At 45.2% G+C, this 15,080-nt stretch overlaps 1 long non-coding RNA gene across 1 annotated transcript in view; it reads left to right on the plus strand.

The window, feature by feature from the left end:
- Positions 1-14,624, plus strand: part of LOC103882728 — a 29,622-nt gene extending 14,998 nt beyond the window's left edge. The window contains exons 3-4 of the long non-coding RNA XR_644662.4: positions 10,609-10,714; positions 12,538-14,624. This is a non-coding gene — a long non-coding RNA (uncharacterized LOC103882728). The remainder of the gene's footprint in view (positions 1-10,608; positions 10,715-12,537) is intronic.
- Positions 14,625-15,080: the final 456 nt, after the last annotated feature.

The raw sequence follows: 15,080 nt of genomic DNA on the forward strand, positions 1-15,080 counted from the left end.
ATGTGATCTCAGCTCACTGCAACCTCCATCTCCTGGGTTCAAGTGATTCTCCTGTCTCAGCCTCCCGAGTAGCTGGGATTACAGGTGCATGCCACCACACTCAGATAATTTTTGTATTTTTAGTAGAGATGGAGTTCATCATATTGGTCAAGCTGGTCTCAAACTCCTGACCTCAGGTGATCCACCCGCCTCGGCCTCCCAAACATGAACCACCACGCCCGGCCCCTCCTTTCTCTCTCTTCTCCCTCTCTTTCCTCCTCTTTGTCTCTCCTCTCTCTTTCTTCTCTGTCTTCTCTCTCTCTCCTCCCTCTTCCTCCTCTCCCCTCCTCTCTGTCTCCCTCTCTGTCTTCTCTCTGTCTCTCTTCTCTCTCCTCTCCTCTTTCTCTCCCTTTCCCCCGCCTCTGTCTCTCTCCCTCTCTGTTTTGGAATCTTTTGGGACTTCCTTTTCATCCCTGTTGTCGTGAAATTTCTCAGTGCTGCCTGTCCGTGCTTTTCATTCACTGGGATCAGCTTCCAGTGAACTCATTCAACACGAATTCTACTGACTAGTATTGCTATTGAGCTGTGAGCTCCGGTTGAAATGGAATGCCTGACCCATGGAGGCCCGATTCCAATTTCTCTGCTTGATACACCTAGTTTAGGTGATTGGTCAAGGAGCTCAGGACTGAATTCCAGGTCTGACAAGTCAGAAGCGCCCACAAAACCTTCCCTGTCTGATGGACGTGGGGGCATTGAAGACGGCTGTTGGCCGAGCCCCAGAGGTAACTCAGCCTTCCATGACAAAGTGGCAGCTCTCCCTGTGGGACAAATTGTGTCTCCCTTTCTGCTGCCTGAAGCAAAGCCCAAGTGACCAGCTCTTTGGGGGCCTTTTGTTCACAAAGATTCCCCTAAGTGCCTGAGTCTGGCTGAGCTGAAACCCAGTGATGTCTGTGCCGGCCATCCAGTCTCCGCCGAGCAGAACCTGTAGAGGCCACGGCCACTTAGCAGGTGGAGCTCAGGCTGCTAGACCATGGCAGATCCAAGACAGCCTGTTAGGGGTGGGAACTGTGGAAAGAGACAGTTGTCCCTGGTGGAGCAGACTGGGTCACTCATGCAGATGGCCCGGCACTGGCTGTGAGAGGAGAGGCAGGCGTCCTGCAGGATAATGAGGGCTGTATTCGCTGAGCGCCTGCTGTGTGCTCTGATGAGGCCCATGGGAAGCAAGCAGTCGAGAGAGACTGTAACTCGTTTTCAAGTTTTCACAAATGAGGCTGCTGTGAACATGTGTGCTCTGGCCTCCTGTGTACGGGGGCTGGTGTAGAGTCAGAGAGGGAGAACTCTTGGATGGAAGGGTAGGAGAATTTGCTTTTTTTTTTACAAATGCTGATAAATTGTCTTCCAAAGCGGGATGTGAGCGTTCCCATCTCCCTATACTTAAAAAAAAATCGAGATAGGATGTTGCTCTGTCACCCAGGCTGGAGTCTTGTGGTGTGATCATAGCTCACTGCAGCCTCAACCTCCTGGGCTCAAGTGATCCTCCCACCTCAGCCTCCTGAGTAGCTGAGACTACAGGCACATGCCATCATGGCTAATTATTTTGTCTTATTATTATTATTATTTTTGTTGAGACAGGGTCTTGCTGTGTTGTCCAGGCTTGTCCTGAACTCCTGGACTCAAGCAATTATCTTGTCTTAGTCTCCCAAAGTGCTGTGACCACAGGTGTAAGCCACTGCACCTGGCTCCTGTGCTTTTTTTTTTTTTTTGAGACGGAGTCTCGCTCTGTCGCCCAGGCTGGAGTGCAGTGGCGCGATCTCGGCTCACTGCAAGCTCCGCCTCCCGGGCTTACGCCATTCTCCTGCCTCAGCCTCCCGAGTAGCTGGGACCACAGGCGCCCGCCACCTCGCCTGGCTAGTTTTTTGTATTTTTTAGTAGAGACGGGGTTTCACCGTGTTCGCCAGGATGGTCTCGATCTCCTGACCTCGTGATCCACCCGTCTCGGCCTCCCAAAGTGCTGGGATTACAGGCTTGAGCCACCGCGCCCGGCCGCTCCTGTGCTTTTTAACGTAGGATTTGAGACATATTTTAACTGAAGTATACAGCATTTGACTTATGATTTTTTTTTTTTTTTTGAGATGGAATTTCGCTCTTGTTGCTCAGGCTGGCGTGCAATGGCATGATCTTGGCTCACTGTAACCTCCACCTCCCGGGTTCAAGTGATTCTCCTGCCTCAGCCCCCCGAGTAGCTGGGATTACAGGCATGCACCACCATGCCCGGGTAACTTTTGTATTTTTAGTAGAGATGGGGTTTCTCCATGTTGGTCAGGCTGGTCTCGAACTCCCGACCTCAGGTGACCCACTCACCTGGGCTTCCCAAAGTGCTGGGATTACAGATGTGAGCCACCCCACCTGGGCCTGACTTATGTTTTATTATACAATGTTTTTATTTAAAAACTCTAGTTTTGGCCTGGCATGGTGGCTCATGCCTGTAGTTCCAGTACTTTGGGAGGATGAGGTGGGTGGATCACCTGAGGCCAGGAGTTCAAGATCAGCCTGGCCAACATGATGAAACCCCATCTACTAAAAATACAAACATTAGCCGGGCGTGGTGGCACATGCCTGTAATCCCAGCTACTCAGGAGGCCGAGGCAGGAGAATCGCTTGAACCCAGGAGGGGGAGGTTGCAGCGAGCTGAGACAGATCTCTCTCTGCCACACCACTGCACTCCAGCCTGGGCAGCAGACCCAGATCTGTCTCAAAAACAAAAACAAAACTCCCAGAAAACAACCAACTCTAGTTTTGTCTAATACTTGATGCATTGCTTTAAAACAATTAGATTAACATATAATAATTGTACATATTTATGGGGTACATAATGATGTCGCAATACCTATAATTTATAGTGTTCAGATCAGAGTAATTAGCATATTCATGATCTCGAACATTTAGGATTTCTTTGTGTTGGGAGCATTCTGTATACTTCTATCGATTTGAAACCACATAATATATTATTGTTAACTGTAGCCATCCTACAGTGCTGTAAATACTAGAACTTACTTCTCCTATCTGGCTGTAATTTTGTGTTCTTTAACAAATCTCGGTGGGGCATAGTGGCTCTTGTCTGTAATCCCAGCGCTTTGGGAGGCTGAGATGGAAGGATTGCTTGAGCCCAGAAGTTCAAGACCAGCCTGGGTAACATAGCAAGACCCTGTCTCAACATAAACTGAAACAAACAAACAAACAAGAACAACAAAAAACTAGCCAGGCACGATGGTGTGCACCTGTAATTCCAGCTACTCTGGAGGCTGAGGTAGGAGGATGGTGTGAGCCCAGGAGTTCAAGGCTGCAGGGAGCTATGATTGTGCCATTGCACTGCAGCCTGGGTGACAGAGTGAGACTCTAACTCTTAAAAAACATAAAACAAACCCCAAATCCAGAAATCTCTCCCTATTCCCTCATTTTGATGCATTTTTTTTTTTTTGACAGAGTTTCACTTTCATCACCCAGGCAGGAGTGCAGTGGCACAATCTCCACTCACTGCAGCCTCCACCACCCAGGTTCAAGTGATTCTCCTGTCTCAGCCTCCCAAGTAGCTGGGATTACTGGCGTGAGCTACCATGGCTGGCTAATTTTCGTATTTTTTAGTGGAGACGGGGTTTCACCATGTTGGCCAGACTGGTTTCGAACTCCTCACCTCAGGTGATCCTCCCGCCTCTGCCTCCCAAAGTGCTGGGATTACAGGCGTGAGCCATCGCGCCCAGCCCGATGCATAGCTTTTTACTTGGAAACATTTACTGAGTACTTACTGGGTGTCAGGCACTGTCCTAGGTGCTGAAAACTCAGGCGGGTGCATAGGGGGACGCAAACAAAGACCTTTCCTGGTGAAGCTTCCACTAGAAGTGGATGAGGCAGCAGCAAAGATGCAGGGTTCTAATAACTGCAGTCCCTTTCACAGGATGACAGGCAGGGACAGGAGTTATGCAGAGATGTGAACTAGAGTCAGGGGTGGAGAGGGGATGCGATTTTGGGACAAGAAAAGCCTCTCCAATCTCATGACGTGGGAGCAAAGATCAGAATGAAGTGATCAATATCAAAGTATCCATTTTTGCTGACTAAGTGAATTAGAGTTGCATATAAAAATTTCCACCACAGCAACACCTATCTAAGACACATCACAACTGCCCCTTGTGTTCCATCACACCTGGCCCCAGCCAGCTGCTGCTGACAGAGGAGCATGCACTTGGACTGACCTCACATCCCCTCTGGACCAAACTGAAGACATTTCCCATGCCAATGAACAACGGGGCTTGTTTTAACCCCCCCCCTCCACACACACACACCTATGAGCTCATTCTGCTGCAACCACAACACTGTTGATCAATCCTCGATTAGCACAACCAGCAGGGTCCCCTATCCAGAATGTAAATGTTGTGTTATGCTCAGTGCATTTCTTCAGGAGCTCTTCCTCCTTTGCTTGCATCTGAATAGATTCAGCTGTGCATTTTTAAAAAACAAGCTCTGGTCATTTTTCTTTATTCTTTCCCAGTCTTTATTGTGACTGATCTCACTGCATAGTAGCACCCACGCTATTCTTATCCCTTCGGTGCCTGTTACCCTGAAGTTGTGTCATGAACAATGACCAGAAATGAAAACAAACTTTCAAAAGCCTTCCAAGTAGTCCTTTTTTTTTTTTTTTTTTTTTAAATCACAGAGGAAGCCAGAAAAAAAAATCACTTTGACATTCAGGAAACAAGATAGAATTTACTTTCTGTAGCAGAGGAACTGTTGGGAGATTTCTGATGCCCTTTCAGCTGTCTTTGTTTCTAAGGAATGATTTTTGGTACCAGCCAAGTATCCAGTGAGCTATTCTGGACACTCAGTCAATTGGAAATGTATGAAGTTAAGAGTTGAGTCACTACTCAACAACTTTTGTTCATAATGCTGATGGTCACGGTTAATGTAATACCATTAGTCAAAGCATGTATTTTGTCTTAATATTCTGTAGTATTACATTCACAAAATTCGATAAACACACATTCATAAAAAATACTGTCTAATGCCTAGTGTACTTCAAAGTAAAGTCTATACAATATAAATGTAACCTGGTAGGGTGTGGTGGCTCATTCCTATAATCCCAGCACTCTGGAAAGCTGAGTTGGGAGGATCGCTTGAGTCCAGGAGTTCGAGACCAGCCTAGGCAATATATCAATACCCCATATCTACAAAAAAAAAAAAAAAAAAAAGATAAAATAATTAGCCATAGTGGCATGTGCTTGTAGTCCCAGCTACTCAGGAGGCTGAGGTGGGAGGACTGCTTGAGTCCAGGAGATTGAGGTTGCAGTGAGCTATGATTGGATCACTGCACTCCAGCTTAGGCAACAGAGTGAGACCCTGTCTAAATGGGTGTGTGTGTGTGTGTGGTGTGTGCATGCATGTGCACGTGTGTGTGTAATCTATATATTAATTATAGTACATTATACTAAATCAAATTATAGTCTGATGTGGTTTGGCTCTGTGTCCCCACTCAAATCTCATCCCCCAATTGTAATCCCCAGGGGTTGAGGGAGGGACCTGGTGGGAGGTGATTGGATCATAGGGGTGATTCCCCCATGCTATTCTCATGATTGAGTGAGTTCTCATGATATTGAGTGAGTTCCATGAGATCTGATGGTTTAAAAGTGTTCATCATTTCCCAGTTTAAAAGTGTTCATCATTTCCCTCTTCACTCTCTCACTCTGCTGCCATGTAAGACGTGCCTTGCCTCCCCTTACCCTTCTGTCATGATTCTAAGTTTCCTGAGGCCTCCCCAGCCATGTGGAACTGTGAGTCAGTTGGGCCTCCTTCCTTTATAAATTACCCAGTCTCAGGAAGTTCTTTACAACAGTGTGAGAAGGGACTCATACCTAGTCATAGGGTGACTTAGTAGTTTGATTATCTTGATCATTGGAGGTGTAGCTTTATATCAGATGGAATGAGTAGAAATCCAATTTGATTGCTAAAACAACTGGGATTTCATCCACCATAATTTTGCCCAGTGAATAGGTTGAAACTATGTTTCTGGAGCTTTGATGTGCATATCAATGGAATCACATGGGGATCCTATTAAAATGCAGAATCTGACTCAGAAAGTCTTGGGTGGGACCTGGGAACCTGCATTTCTAGCCAGCTTCCAGGTGATGCAGATTGTTTTAGCTCATGGATTCCACGCCAAAGGATGGGGGCTACATCTTCCTGTGTGGTGTGCTTGGAGACACTGGTAGGCCAAGCAGGGGTTGCAGGGCTTGAGGACTCTCTCTCAATTATTATACAATGTTTTTATTTAAAAAACTTGGCTGGGCATGGTGGCTTACGCCTGTAATCCCAGGACTTTGGGAGGCTGAGGCAGGTGGATCACTTGAGGTCAGGAGTTCGAGACCAGCCTGACCAATATGGTGAAGCCCCGTCTCTACTAAAAATACAAAATTAGCCAGGCATGGTGGCACACACTTGTAATCCCAGCTACTTGGGAGGCTGAGGCAGGAGAATCGCTTGAACCCAGGAGGTGGAGGTTGCAGTGAGCCAAGATTGTACCATTGGACTCCAGCCTGGGCAACCAGAATGAAACTCTGTCTCAAAAAACAAAACAAAACAAAACCCCCCAAAAAACAAAGAAAACCTAAAAAACCCCCAAAAATCTCTAGTTTTGTTTAATATCTGTTTTTAAAAACATCAAATTACCGTGTAATAATTGTACATATTTATGGAATACATAATGATGTTGCCATACGTATAATTTATAGTGATCAGATCAGAGTAATTAGCATATTTATTCATAATCTCAAGCATTTACCATTTGAGGGCCTGGAAGCGACTAGAGTTTCCAGGCTGGTCCTCTCCAGCCAAGAACAGCCTCACATCTTGACGCCAGTACTTCCATTTTTTTTGTGTGTGTACTGTAATGAAGTCAGCAGCACCTTTGACCTTTAGACCCTAAACCATCAGTATCTGTTAGAAGTTTTTAAATTTCAAGGGACAGAAAAACACAATTCAGAATGACTTTGATGAAAAGGAAATGTATTGGTTCCTGCAATTGCAAAGTCCAGGAATAGACCTGGCTTTAGGCATTCCCATGATGTCATCTGGAGAGATGGGATCTCACTCTGTTGCCCAGGCTGGAGTGCAGTGGTGCAATCATAGCTCACTGCAGCCTTGAATGCCTGGGCTCAAGCAATCCTCCTGCCTCAGCCTCCCAAGTAGCTGGGACTGCAAGCACATGATAGCACGTCTGTTATCTTTAAGTTTTTTGTGGGGACGAGATCTCGCCATGTTGCCCAGGCTGGTCTCAAACTCCTGGGCTCAAGCAATCCTCTTGTCTCAGCCTTCCAAAGCCTTGGGATTACGGACGTGAACCACGTGTGCCTAGATTCTGTATTATTTTAGCTTCACTTGCCTTCGAGAGGAGGCTGGTTTCCTTATATTCTCACATTCTTAGACTCCCATTCCTGTTCATTCGCTGTGATCAGCTTTCAGTGAACTTATTCAACACAGATACTACTACTGACTAATATTGCTACTGAGCTCTGGTTGGAATGGAATGCCTGACCCATGGAGGCCTAATCCTGATTTCTCTCCCTAGTTTAGGTGGTTGGTCAAGGAGCCTGAGATGGCTGGGGCACCTCTCAAGGTCACGGTTGCTGGGTCCCACCCTCAGGGTTTCTGATTCAGTAGGCTTGGGTAGGGACCAAGAACTTGTATTTCTAACAAGCTCCTGGGAGATGCTGTAGCTGCCAGTGTGAGAGCCATGCTTTGAGGACCCCCTCCCTTCAAGCATCCTATTTTCTTTCTCCTTTCTTTCTTTCTCTTTCTTTCTCTCTCTCTTTCTCTCTTTCTTTCCCTCCCTCCCTCTCTTTCTCTCCTTCCTTCCTTCCTTCCTTCCTTCCTTCCTTCCTTCCTTCCTTTCTTTCTTTCTTTCTTTCTTTCTTTCTTTCTTTCTTTCTTTCTTTCTTTTTCTTTCTTTCTTTCTTTCTTTCTTTCTTTCATTGCTTTTTCTTTTCTTTTTCTTTCTTTCTTTCTTTTCTTTCTTTCTTTCTTTCTTTCTTTCTTTCTTTCTTTCTTTCTTTCTTTCTTTCTTTCTTTCTCTCTTTCTCTCTTTCTCTCTTTCTCTCTCTCTCTTTCTTTTTCTTTCTTTCTTTCCTTCCTTCTTTCTTTTTTTAAATAGAATCTCACTCAGTTGCCCAGACTAGAGTGCAGTGGTGTAATCTCAACTTATTGCAAACTCTGCCTCCCAGGCTCAAGTGAGTCTCCTGCCTCAGCCTCCTGAGTAGCTGGAATTACAGGTGTGCACCACCACATGTGGATTTTGTTTTTTTGTTTTTTTTGTATTTTAATAGAGACAGGGTTTCCCCATGTTGGCCAAGTTGGTCCTGAACTCCTGACTTCAAGTGATCCACCTGCCTCAGCCTCCCAAAGTGCTGGGATTACAGGGGTGAACCATTGCACCCGGCCTAATCATCCTATTTTCAAGCCTCCCTCATTTTTGGTACTCATCTCTAGGTCTCACCATGGACTGCCTTGTGTTAGTGATGATACCGCTCTATGTTCCTCTCATCTCAGCGACATTCAAGCCCCTGAGAACTACAGATGCCCCTTCTCATTCAGAACATAATAGACATGAAAATTGCCAATGAACGTCTAGATTTGGAGAGAAAAAGCTAAAAGTCTCTGTTAGTTGCTAACGACTGCAGAAGTCCTCTTTAACCCACGACTTGCCTCCTTTCAACATTCCTAATAGGGTTCCCATTTATCTGCACACCTCACCATGGTCCCCCCCAAAACACAGCCTCATTTACAACTCTGTAAAGGAAAATTTCACATGCTTTCCCTAGAGATTTAAAGCATGGAGTCATTAGCGTAAATGCTGTTGCCACTCAGCAATTTGAAGGAAATCTAAATGCTCTTCCTCAGATGGTGCCAATTACGACAGCCGACGGAGGTGACCTCCTGCCTGCCCCACGCTGTGGCGGCAATCACCGTGTATCTTCTCAAATTGAGGCAAAGTGGACTCTATTCTTCCCTCAGCTTGTAAGCACTCTCCTCGTGTGCCTGGCACAATTCTCTCTGTGCCTCTGCCCTGTGCTCCTTTCCCGTTCTGGCTACAAGATGACTAAGAGAGATGAAAACCGTGCAAGCATACAGCCTATCTCTGCTTGTGTCATTTATGCTGGACATCCTTTTGGCCAAAGCCAATGCCCCAAACCAGCACAGCAGGAAAATAGATTCTGCCTCCGTAAGACTACACAGCAAGGATGCATGATAGAAAAACAAGAATTCAGTCTACCAGACCATGCACCCACCTCTGCTGGGGAAGAGTTTTTTCCTCTCCAAAGAATCTTCACAAGAAAAAAGAACTGGGCCAACAAAACATCACATCAGCCTTTATTTACTCAAAAGGAATATGTAGGCTGGGCACGGTGGCTCATACCTGTAATCCCAGCACTTTGGGAGGCCGAGGCAGTTGGATCACCTGAGGTCGGGAGTTCAAGACCAGCCTGGCCAACATGGTGAAACCTCATCTCTACTAAAAACACACAGAAAATTAGCCGGTCATGGTGGTCGGTGTCTGTAATCCCAGTTACTTGGGAGGCAGGAGAATTACTGGAATTCTCCTGGAATTACTGGAACCCAGGAGGTGAAGGTTGCAGTGAGCCGAGATCACACCACTGCACTCTAGCCTGGGAGACAGAGGGAGGTTCCATCTCAAAAAAAAAAGGAAGGTGCAGAAGGTGCAGTTTACCACTCCCGGCCAGACTGCCTTTTCCCTTGGGCAGAATAGATGATTATATAGAAGTGTCTTGGAGGGCTGTCTTGTCTGAAATCCTATAGTTCATTTCCTGGGGTTCAGTAATGTTCCCACATAATGTGCTTTCTAATAATACAAATTTCATTTCCGTTAATTCTATTCAAAATACCTCCATGTGAAGAAGCCAGGGACTGCATGAAGACACTGAATGGCTCAGTAGGAGAAGTGGTGAATGAGATTTGCTGAAATGCAGGGTGTGGTAGATTGAATTCTTGTTTGTCTATCATGCATGCTTGCTGTGTAGTCTTACGGAGGCAGAATCCATTTTCCTGCTGTGCTGATGTGGGGCATTGGCTTTGGCCAAAAGGATGTGAGCATAGATGACACAAGCAGAGATTTGCTGTATGCTTGCACAGTTGGGCAGGCACCCTTGCCCTTCTGTTATTGACATGAGAAGAGCTTCCCTTGAATAGCTTCTGCCTCTTTAACATGGACCCCATAATGAGTACACATGGTGTAGACTGAGGTCCAAATCATAGAGGTGGAAGGGATGGGGCCAACCAGGCTCATAGCTTCAAGAAGCGGAGACTTCCAGATGAGCCCCGTTTAGTTTAAAAAACACATGCTATTTTTCTTTACCACTGAATTGTTTTTGATCTGTTTGTTACACAGCAATAGCTGACTGACACAGAGGTCAAAGATGCTGGTGAGAAAGTTGGGATGGCCAAATAAGACTTTTATCACCTTCTCTAAGTTGCCTATATAATCTCTGCTCTCATATCAGAAATCACAGGTCTATGCATAGCTTTACCAAAAACCTGATTCATTTTTGTCTCCTTGATGATTATTTGCAGGATAATGATGTCATTAAGAAGCTTTTAAAACTTTCACATTAGCCAAGGGATGGGATCAGAAGAAACACTTTGGCAGGATTTCAAAACCGAAGGGGAGTTGTGAGAGGTGGGTTCATTTATAATAAAAACAAATGACTTGAAGGTTTTAGTTTTCAATTATTAAGGTTCTAGTGCCAAAGGCCCAGCCATGCAATTTAGTTCTTAGCTATTTTTGCTAATATCTTCTCAATGCTTGACGTCTAAATACCCAGTCAATCAACAGCCATTACAGAGTTCTTATTACATGCAGTGTTGCATATGGAGCTGTGGAGAGAATATAAGAAGAAAAAACGCTCCCTATTCTTTGAGAATTTATAATTTAGAGTAAACACAAGCCATAAATAGATCAATTATTCTTTTAAATGTTGAAAGAATTTTATCAATGGACTCTTTAATAACTTTTAATTTTTATACATTATTATAATGTGTGTTTCTTCCAAGTAACTTACAAAATATAAAAAAGCACAAAGAAAAAATGGATTGCCAATAATCCTAACATTCAGATAGACATTGTTAACATTGTGATGAATAATTTTCAAACACTTTTTAAGGTATGCATACCTTTGTACACACGTTTCTTTTTAAAAGCAAAATGGTATCATGTTGCTTTTGGCAATGGCTGTCTTTCATGTTAATAATTATTGATCTGTTGCATAATTTTAATGGCTATAAAGTATTCCCCTGCATAGGTATGCCATTATTTGTTTCATCAATCTCCTACCAATAGTCATTTAGGTTATTTTCTGAGTTTTCTCTATTATAAAAAGCAAGGCTGTTAACATCTTCATACCTTCATCTGCGTCCAGTTGACCCCTTCTGGTCTTAGGACAGGTTCCTGTGAGTGAAATGTTTAGGTTAAGTGTGTGGTATTTCTAGAAAGCATGTGATCCATGTGGGTAAACTGACTTCCAAAGTTTCCATTTTAAATGTCTTCTGTAAAAAATAATTATTTTGAGTTAGATAGTCATGTCTTAATTGAAACATGTCATGAGGTCAGGCATGGCGGCTCACACCTGTAATCCCAGCACTTTGGGAGGCCAAGGAGGTGGATCACCTGAGGTCAGGAGTTAGAGACCCACCTGGCCAACATGGAGAAACCCTCTCTCTACTAAAAATACAAAAATTAGCCGGGCTTGGTGGCGGGTGCTTGTAGTCCCAGCTACTTGGGAGGCTGAGGCAGGAGAATCACTTGAACCCGGGAGGCAGAGGTTGCAGTGAGCCGAGATTGCACCACTGCACTCCAGCTTGGGCGACAGAGTGAGACTCTGTCTCAAAAAAAACAAACAAACATGTCATGAGTTTGAGTCTGTCTCTTTAATTCAAGGGCTATTTTCTTAAGTTAATAAGTTGGTTTGAAAAGCCTGATGTACTTGCAACTCGATTAAAAACTTTGAATTTTGCTCCTTTTTTTTTTTCTTGACAACGGAGTTTTGCTCATGTTGCCCAGGCTGGAGTGCAATGGTGCGATCTTGGTTCACTGCAATCTCCGCCTCCCAGGTTCAAGTGATTCTCCTGCCTCAACCTCCTGAGTAGGTGGGACTACAGGCACCTGCCACCATGTCCAGCTACTTTTTTTGTGTTTTTAGTCGAGAAGGGGTTTCACGATGTTGACCAGGCTGGTCTGGAACTCCTGACCTCAGGCAATCCACCCACCTCGGCCTCCCAAAGTGCTGGGATTACAGGCATGAGCCACCGTGCCCAGCTCAAATTTTGCTGCTTTCTACTTAATATCCATAAGTCCCTTCTTTCACTCTAGTTCACTGGAAAATCAGGTATACATGTGCAGAAAAGAAAATGGGACAGAAGGTGCGAAAGCATTGCTCCTGAGACTTTGACTCTGACTCACTCTGCTTGCCTTCTGTTTCTCCTCCCGGCTCGCCGTCCTCACAGCAGTGACTGCTTTCAACCAACCAGGCACTCATCTCCATCACCGGACACCTCCAAAAGGCTCCAACGTTTCCATGGATCGGAAAACTGGCTGCCTGGAGATGGGACCAGTACTGCCTCACTCACCAAATTCCCTCCTGCTCCCTGATGGTTAGGGCTGGGTGCTTCACCCACGTGCTGCCCTTGGTTTGCTTCTCTGGGCAGACAAGTTTTGCTCTAAATCAATGATCTTCTGATTTAGCAGAAAAGGATATTGCACGCCAGGAAGGAGCTCATAAAGAAACTAAAATGTGGACATACAAGTTTTGCTCTAAATTGAGTATCTTCTGATTTAGCAGAAAAGCCTATTGCACGCAAGGAAGGAGCTCACAACGTAACCGAAATGTGGAGTGTCTTTCATAGAGCACTGTGGAACTAACAGACCCAGGATGGGGTGGCTTTTCAGTGGGTCTCTTTTTACTGAGTTCTTCTTTTCCCCGCAGGCTCTTTCAGTTTCTGGTCCCCAAGTTGTGTGTCTGACCTCATGAAGAGTTAAAAAGCAATGAAAATAAAAGCCAAATATAGCAAAAGAAAAGAAGGAAAGAGAACTGAGGGCGCCTGCATTCTCTACATTTCCGGAGACATGCAGATTCCTTGGGTTCTTTTACGTGGAACTTGCTCTTTCCCCATCTGATTTCTCTGACTCCATCTAGTGAACCAGAAGATGGGCAGGGGCTGAAATGGGCCCCTGCCTTAAATCCAAGCCATGTCTGCAGAAGTCAGTGATTTTACAGCTTTCTCTGGAGGAGGAGGAGGGGTCTATTATCCTAACTACTCTTTCCACCTCTGTCTCTTGTTTTAAAAGGTACATCTAAAGCAGAGGGCACACAAAGGTCAAAAATAAAAGGATGGAGAAAAAGATCTGTCCGTAATATACTACCCAAAAGACTGCAGTACTTAGATAAATATTAGACGAAATGGATTTCAAGACAAAAAGAAGGCATAGAGTTGGTGTCTGCATAATGGTAATAGGTTCTATTTAGCAAGAAGATACAGCCATTCTATACAGGGATACACTGGGCAAAATATCCCTAGATGAAGCTAAAAATGGACAGAACTGCAGGGGACATTGATAAATCCACCCTTACAATTCTTTCAATTATTGATAAGCCAATCAGATGATCAACGAGCAAAGATATGGGAGATCCACACAAGCCACAGCCTTGACCCACATGGAATTCTGCCTTCAGTGCTAGATACATAGAGAGCCTTGACCACCTGCAGACACTAATCATGTGGTTGCTAGGCCACACAGTAGCCTCCATAAATCTTACAGAATAGGCTTCATACAGTCTTTGTTCTCTGATTACATCGCTGTGAAGTTAGAAGCTTCTCGTTCTGCCACCCAGGCTGGAGTGCAGTGGTGCAATCATAGGTGACTGCAGCCTTGACCTACTGGGCTCAAGTGATCCTCCTGCCCCAGCCTCCCAAACAGCGAGGACCATTGCTGCATGCCACTATGGCCGGCTAATTTTTTTTTTTTTTTTTTTAAGAGAGGAAGTCTTGTTATATTGCCCAGGCTGGTCTCAAACTCCTGGCCTCAAGTGATCCTCTTGCTTCAGCCTCCCAAAGTGCTGAGATTATAGGTGTGAGCCACTGGTGCTTGGCCAAGTTAAAAGTTAATATGAAAAGGTCAATTTTTAAATGCTCATGAGTTGGGAATTTAAAAACACACTGCTAAATAACTTGTGGGTGAGTGAAGAAATCTTAATGCAAGTTGAAAAAGAGTCAAAAGGCATGCAGTGGGCATCCTTTCAAACTCGACCGTTCGTCCTTTTAAGGTCCCCATACGAATCTTTGACAATGACCTTGCTTTTTGAGCAAAAACAGAATGTCCCAGGCTTATCACATGCCCTTCGGTCTCAGACCTTGGGTCAGCTATTTCAACAAGGAATGTTGGCTCCTGTTAGAGGAGGATGGTATTTAGATATCAAAATACGGGTGCAAAGGTGCTCACTGTCCCTGTAATGGTGCACCTAGGACACCCTGGCTTGTCCTTACTTCTACATCTCTTCAGTAGACACATGCATTTTTTTTTTTTTTTTTTCCTGAGACGGAGTCTCACTCTGTCACCCAGACTGGAGTGCAGTGGCGTGATCTAGGCTCACTGCAACCTCTGCCTTCTGGGTTCAAGCGATTCTCCTGCCTCAGCCTCCCAAGTAGCTGGGATTACGTGCGCTTCCCACTGCGCCTGGCTAATTTTTGTATTTTCAGTAGAGATGGGGTTTCACCATCTTGACCAGGCTGGTCTTGAGCTCCTGACCTCGTGATCCACCTGCCTTGGCCTCCCAAAGTGCTGGGATTACAGGTGTGAGCCACCGTGCCCTGTCCCTTCTTTCTTGCTTTTTCTTCTTTCTTGAGTTTTGCGCTGTCACCCAGGCTGGAGTGCAGTGGCACGATGATCTTGGCTCACTGCAGCCTCGACCTCCTGGGCTCAAGTGATCCTTCTGCCTCAGCCTCCCAAGCAGCTGGGACTACAGGCATGTGCCACCATACCCGGCTAACCT

This window comes from Papio anubis, chromosome 4 (assembly GCF_008728515.1).
Source record: "Papio anubis isolate 15944 chromosome 4, Panubis1.0, whole genome shotgun sequence".
Taxonomy (NCBI): domain Eukaryota; kingdom Metazoa; phylum Chordata; class Mammalia; order Primates; family Cercopithecidae; genus Papio; species Papio anubis.